This window comes from Antechinus flavipes, chromosome 1, assembly GCF_016432865.1.
Source record: "Antechinus flavipes isolate AdamAnt ecotype Samford, QLD, Australia chromosome 1, AdamAnt_v2, whole genome shotgun sequence".
NCBI classification, from domain to species: Eukaryota; Metazoa; Chordata; class Mammalia; order Dasyuromorphia; family Dasyuridae; genus Antechinus; species Antechinus flavipes.
This window is the reverse complement of record NC_067398.1, coordinates 160,873,207-160,880,682: the sequence shown is the minus strand read 5'-3', so window position 1 is coordinate 160,880,682 and position 7,476 is coordinate 160,873,207.

Below are 7,476 nucleotides of genomic sequence, written 5' to 3'. Positions count from 1 at the left end.
CAATATCAATGAAATCACAATGGAATTACACATTTTCTTCTCTACCCAAAGTAGAGTTCTTATCATTGTCATTGTTGTCATCATTATTATTATAGTCATTTTTGTTGTTGCTGCTGCTATTACTGCTTTATTGTAAGTCGTATGAGGAGGAAGCTCTCAGCAGATCAGTTTCTTGGGGTTTTTTTTTTTGGGGGGGGGGTGGGGAGGGTGGGGTACAAGGAGATTTTCCCTATAGCACTTAAACGATTTCTATTTGTTCTGCCTGACTCAAATCTCACACAATTCTACAGTGAAAACTAGGGGGAAGTATTGTTTTCTAAGAGACACATTAGGCATCTAATAATTGAATATTGGTGATTTCATTTAAGACAGACCAGTCTCAGGACATGTACTGTCCTCTAGTGGCTGTTTCCACTGAAATGTCTTTGGTCTATAAGGAATTCTCTTCTCCTTCACCCCTCATTGCTGCAACACTATATTGTATGAATTGATTTATCAAAAGAAAAACTTTTGAAAACAAAACATTGCAAAATGGATACCTTCTTCAAAGACTAGTCTCAACTTAAAATGGAAAAGTAGTTGCGTGATTCCCAACACAGAATTTCTACCATTCTCTTCTCCCAGGAGAAGTTTTACAACCAATTGTATGAGCAAGATAAATGAAATATGCTAAAGGGGAGAAAATCTCTATCATTAAGGCTTTCAAGAAGTAGTGCTCCCTTCAATGGAATCTCTTTTGATGAGAAGAGATGAATAAGATTCAAGACTACAGTTTTTAGGAGTTCTGTGGCCCATCTTTATATATATTATTTATTTATCTACTATTTATATGTACATACTTATACTAATATATCACATAACATTATATAATATATAATATAATCTGTATTTATATTAGTATATACTTGTGTGTGTGTATATATTTATGCATAAGCACTTATGCTCTATCTTTAATCCCACCCTCACAAGATTTACCCTTTACTCACTCCTGTGAAGAAATCCTGGATCATGCTTAACTCTCAAGACCTGATTTAAGTGATTTTTCTCTCATTAATCCCAACATTCTCTGATTCTAACTTTATGCTTCATGCTTTATACTACTTCAGTTACTCTGTTGTTTCCTTCCAAGAGAATATCGGGTACTGTCGGTCTCTCTGTTTCAGCCCTTAACCCGTTGTTTTAAGGACCTTTACCCTGGGGAAAGATAAAGGCCTAGATCTCTATACAGATTCTAATGCTTTTCATGTCCTCCATGCTCTTGGGGATAGTTGGAAAGAACAAGGCCTCCTCACTTTCAGGGGGTTCCCTAGTAAACATGCCCCTCAAATCATGAACCTCCTCACTGCTATCCAGCTCCCTTCTGAGGTTTCTGTCATGCACTGTAAGGGATACTGACTGACAATTCTGCGGTGTCCCATGGTAACCGACTTGCTGACCAGGCTACCTGGATTGCCAATTTAAGACTTTCTTCCATCTTCCCTGATCTCTCCTCAAATCCTCTCCCTCTTTCCCTTCCAAAGATAGCCGTTTTCCCTAAGTACACTCAGAAATAACTTGACATGAGCTTGAATAAAGGATTTCATCCCTCTGATTTTGGCTGGCTAGTAGATCCTGCTGGTTAGCTATTTATTCCCCAGTATCTGCAATGGAAATTTCTTCAGTTCCTCCATAACACTACTCATTTTGACCATAAAGCCCTCTCCAACTCTGCTAAACCCCTCTTTGATGAGCATCTTCTTCTCTTGAAACATTGGTCCCATGTAACCTGAGCTAAGGCTAACACTGAAGATGCTCTTCACCTACTTCCCCTGCTCCAGTCCATCCAAAGATATGGTTCTTTCCCTGGTGAGGATTTTCATTCACCCATATGTCTCCAGCTGACTACTTCTGATCTCTCCTAGATCTAGTTGACACTTTTACTAATTGGATTAAGGCCTTCCCACATCATTTAGAAAAAGTGGAAGAAGTAGTTCACATTTTCCTATATGACTTTATTGTTAGATTCAGCCTCTCTCAATCCCTGCAGAGTGATAATGACCTATCATTTACCTTCCAAATCATTCAAAGGATCTCCAAAGCATCAGGCATCTAATTAGCTAGGCACTTTGTCTGGCACCCCCAATCCTCAGGAAAGATTGAAAAAACAATCAAACCATAAAACGAACCAAAATCAAATGAGTCAAGAATCAAGATCAAGTTCCTTCCCATCTGCCTTCTCTGCACCTGGACAGCCTCCTGAACAGATATTAAATGTAGCCCTTTTAAGTTCCTCTTTGGGAGATCTTTTCTAATAATAGATATTCTCCTTAACACTGACATCACTCAGATCTCACCATATGCTTCTGATGAGGGCAAGGTATCAAAGGAGAAGTGTGGCAGGAAGGGGTGAAAGTTTCCTTGTTCTCCAAGGAATGAATTTGCAGAGAAGAAAATTTGATAACTCAAAGGCTGTGATAAAAAAAAAAAAAAAGGTTTTTTATTGTTAAAAGACACCAAGAGAAAGGCTTCCTTGTCAGGCAATATAATTCTCAAGAGAGAAGTGATTTTGCAAAGAGACATTTTCTGAAGACCTATTTTATACAGGAATCTAAGAATATATAAGACCATTTGAGTCTGTATATGAAAGGAGACATTTTCTGAAGACTCATCTTCCTGTCTCCAGAGGATGTCAGACCATTTGAGTTTGTATAACTTTTTGTTGGTGATTTTACATAACTTTACAGGGCTGTCTGATGTAGTTTTACTCTCATCACTTCTGTTATGTTAAGGTTTATGAATTTGGTCCTATAGAATGGCTACAGATTTGAAATACCAGGCTGTATGACTATGAAAATGTTTAATAATAATGAATTATAAAAAAGGAAAACAAGAATCAACAGTACAGTCCTTACAACAAAAGCACTTAATACATAATATAACTACCATAACACAAAGTAATATATAGACAAAGGGAGAAGAGAAGAAAGAATACATCACTGAATTGGGGAAGTACCAACATTGCATATCTATGGCTGGGGAATCCCAGCCCTGGAAGTCCTGACAGGGAGAGTCCCAGGCAGAGTGTCCTCCTCTTCATGGATGAGATTCCAATTTGTGGATTAGCTTAATGTAACTTAAATAGGAACAAAGAAGGCTTCATGCCAGCAAGGCTAACTTCACTTTCTTGGGCAAAGCTAGAAGGGGGGCCAATTTTCCAGAACCAGTCAAGGGTGAGAAAATTGTTACTGGAGTGGACTCGCTCCAGTACACAGATAATGTATCCTTGGTGGATTTGGCCAAAATCTATCCAGGATGTTTTTCTGTAAGCTATGTTTGTTCCCAGTGTTATTCAACAGCTGCATAACAGGGGTGAATAATAGTTCACTGTACTGTAATTACTCCATGATCATGGAGGGAAACTGAGGGCCAAGGCCTACAGAATCTTATCCTTATACCTATATCTTTCAGCTTCCCAACTCAAACAACTCAACAAGATGTTAACTCAATCTTACCTGGCCTAGTAACAAGATACCTAATCATCTTTACCAATCTGGTGACTTCCTATACATAAAAGATTGGCAAAGACCAACTTACTCCCCAAATGAAAAGATCTTTTTAAAATTTTTCTTTCTAATCCCACAGAGAGCCACATGGACACCCTGGACCAGAGTTAAACCAGTCCTTGTTTTCTCAGAAAACTCTGGTCCAAATACCCAACAGCCATCTTTACTCTGTGAATCAGTAGAGGACCTATATTTTCTTTTTAAAAGACATTATGATTATTGATCTTCTTGGATCAACAACAATAGTTCTTTAGCTTTTTGTTTTTTGCTGTCTTTCTGCTATTTCTAAGCCATTTCTTCCTCTTTTTTTCTGTGTATCTATTGAGACTGGTATAGGGGAAGATCCATCAACAGTCATAAGCCTTTACTCACTTACAACTTGGCTTTTATTTTCCTGCCATTCTTTACATATTTCCACAAGAAAATCAGATCAAAAAGGAAAAGAATGAGGAAGAAAAAAAAATGCAAGCAAACAACAAAAAAAGTGAAAATACTGTGTTGTGATCCACACTTAGTTCTCTCTCTAAGCATTGCATCAGAAATTAAGAAGATATGGAATCTAGAGGGTAAAAAGAAAATGAAAAATAAAGAATAAAAATCCATCTGTGACTCTTTTTTAAAGACAAGGAAAGGAGAGAATTTTGTCCTTAAGATGCAATCACAGATCAAAGAAATTTGAGCTGAAAGCGACATTAGATAGTATCCAGTCCTCTCATTTTACAGGTAAAGAAATAGAGTCTGTGGCAACATCAGGGCTAGACCTCAGGCTTCCCAAATTTCAGGCCAGGTCTCTTTGCAGAACACCAATCTCTTGGCTTCAAATTCAAACCTGAAAATATAGACAAATCAGAAGCAGCTTTGGTCAACATGGAGAGATTAATTAAAATCAAGAGTATATTAAAAATCAAGAGTATACTGCAGCTACCTCAGACTAGCTCCTCAGGATTGGTTTTTAAATTTTCATTGTGAGCATTTATACCTCAAAAATCAGCCAAAGCAACAAATCAAGGTTTAATTTTGTTTTTTTTGATTGACTTTTTTAATTGAAATGATGGAGAAAATGATAATAAAGCAGATTAAATTTACAAATGTGTCGTGAGTTCTTCCCCCCCCCCCCAAATTTTTTTTCTAGCCTCCAGAATCTCAGTATTAGAAGGGGCTTCAGGGGACATCTTCTACAAGCTTCAATAAGGATCACAGCCTAAACAAACTGTGTCCATAACTACCCTGAAGCTCTGAGAAGGTGTCTCTGGTCAGCAAGTGAAGCCTTCCTGTCTTCTCTTCTGCACATTTCTTTTTCTAACTTCTATTTATGCAAGTAACTTATCATCCTTTTTAAATAGGATTGAGGGCAGGGTCTAGAATATTTTTCTTTCTTCTTTTCCTAATGCCTAACACTTATTGGAAGCTTAATGAATACTTGTAGAATTGAATTGGAAGACTTGCGAGCTGCTCTTGATGAATTCACATAATAAGCAAAACCCACTAGATTAGAGACTATGGCCTCTGTGGCATCTTTGTCTTCTCAGTTAAAGCATTTTTAAGTCCTTTGTGCCAGAGACTGCCAAGTATTTGAGTATAAAATACAAGAAAACAAGGTGGTTCCCATTTTGAAGGATTCTTAAAAAAAATAAGAAAAAACATAAAAGAGATTTTAAATGGTTAGATAGGGAGAGAGTAGAAAAAGGCTGCTCTGGAGAAGGTAGAAGGTGAACCTGGCAGTGAAGTGACAACAGTAGTAATATAGCACTCAACAAAATGACTGACATGTAAAAACATCTTCATAGCAGACTCCGGCCAGTCTTTCCAGCCTTATTAGATATCACCACCCTTCACATACTCTATTATCCAACCAGACCAGCTTTCTTGCAATACTCAGTGTATTTATCCCTTTCACATCAAGGGGGCTTGGGATGTGCCCCATCTCTTCACACATGAAAAGAAATCTGAATTATTATGGTATTAGAAAATAAAACATGTAGATATTATATAATACTATACATATATTTATGCATTTTTGTGTTTCTAAACTTTTTCTGTGTATCTGGCCTCCCTGTGGTCTGTAGCTTCTGTAAAATGCCCCCCAAATTCTCATTTGATTTCTTATGTCGACAAGAGATATAGCAAAACCATGATGGGGAAAATCACATGTGGAAGGGATAACTATTCTACTTCCAGCCTCTGTATCTTTGCTAGCTGTCCCCATCCCTAGAATGCCTTTTTTCCCCCTCATCTCTACCACTTGAAATTCCTGCAGTAGTCCAGTGCTGCCTTCTATAGGAGCCCTTTCCTCTTAGCTAATATGAAAAGCATATCTTTAGACAATAAAACTCCTCCCTGGACTCTGGCCTCATCCCTACACTTCCCTAAAACTTTAAAAGTTGTTCCCCTCAAAAGCACATTGTTTATTCAGAATGTTTGGTCATATGCGGTTGTTCTAGAGCTATTTCACCTTATAAATTGGCAAATCTTTATAACTTAAGGTGCATATCTGACCATATTCTTGAATAATAACTTACAGTCAGGAGTTTGGAGTTTGAATTTCAATTCTGTTACTAATTAGCAGCATGACCTTGAACAAATCCCTTTATCTCTCTGGGTCTCAGTTATATCACCCATAAAATAGGAAGATTGAACTAGATAATATGTCTAAAGTTTATTCTGGCTCTGACAATCCGATCTTGGAAAACTTCATGGAGGAAGTGGTATTTTTATCCCAGGTTTCAAATGGGTTATTAAGAATCAGAGTTCAACATCAGGATTTAATCACTACACACAGAAACAAGTCAAGGGCTTGCTTGGAATATAGTTAGTTTCTTGTCAGCAAAGAAAGTCAATATCGTAGAATATAAGCAGAGATATGCAGGTAAATGCTTAAAAACATTCGGAAAAATGTAAACACAATAGACGGGTGTCTGGAGAGCCCAGCAGGGCTTAGCCATGGCGCTTCAGGGGCTACTACTGCTGCCCGTGCTGCTCAGGGCTGGGATCCCGCTGGCCCCTGCCGCCCGCCACCCGGCCTCTGGCCCTGGCCAGTGTCCGTGCAGCTGCACCTCGCACCCGGCAGCTTCAAGATTACTCACACTCCCCACCCTCCACCCCCCAATTTCTAGGGCCTGGCTGCTTTCTGCTTTCTCCAACTTTCCGCCTTTCCGCCGGCAAAAACTGACGCGCTCGGGAGAACAACCAGTAGCAAAGGGGGAGCCCAGGTTAGGGGAGGGCTTCTGGAGGTGGACCGCGCCCACGCTCCTTCTTCCGAGAGTGGGAAGGAGCCCTAAAATAGGCAACTATCAATCTCTTGGGGCTGGCCTTGAGAGAGGTGCTTCATTGAATCATCTGCAGACAATGGCAGGTGGTTCTCCCCAGTCTTTGAAATAAGTAGTAAGAACGTCTTTGGAAGGTTTTTAAAAATATGTTGAAGATGCAAAATGGGAGGCCTTCATTGAGGAGATAAAGTGTATTAAATAGCTTCATTCCCTCGATAAAATGGGGGGCTCCTTTTGAAGGCACCAGGCACCAGGTTCTGCTATCTACTAACCAATGTGACCATGAGCAAGTCACACGTTTTTCTTGTCACAGTTATATCTGCAGAAGGAGATGGTGCCCTTGATGGGTTCTAAAATTGCTTACACCCCGAGATCCCCGATCCTAGGAATAGAAAATTGAGTAGACATCCATTCAGGACTTATCCTATTCTTGTTTCTGTACTTTGGGAGAAGCTAGTATTTTTTTTTTTTTCCTTTTGTGAGGGATAGAAAATCCTATCCAAAAATGACTATTCAGAGACCTCTGGAAGTAAAAAGCAGAAAAGTTGTTTATTCAATTAATTCTCATGAGAATGAGCAATTCCACCACGAAGAGGGAAAGAGAGAGAGCTCACGGTAGAAGGGCTAAAGAAGGGGATAAGGTATACAGTTTTTATAGGTTTTAGTTA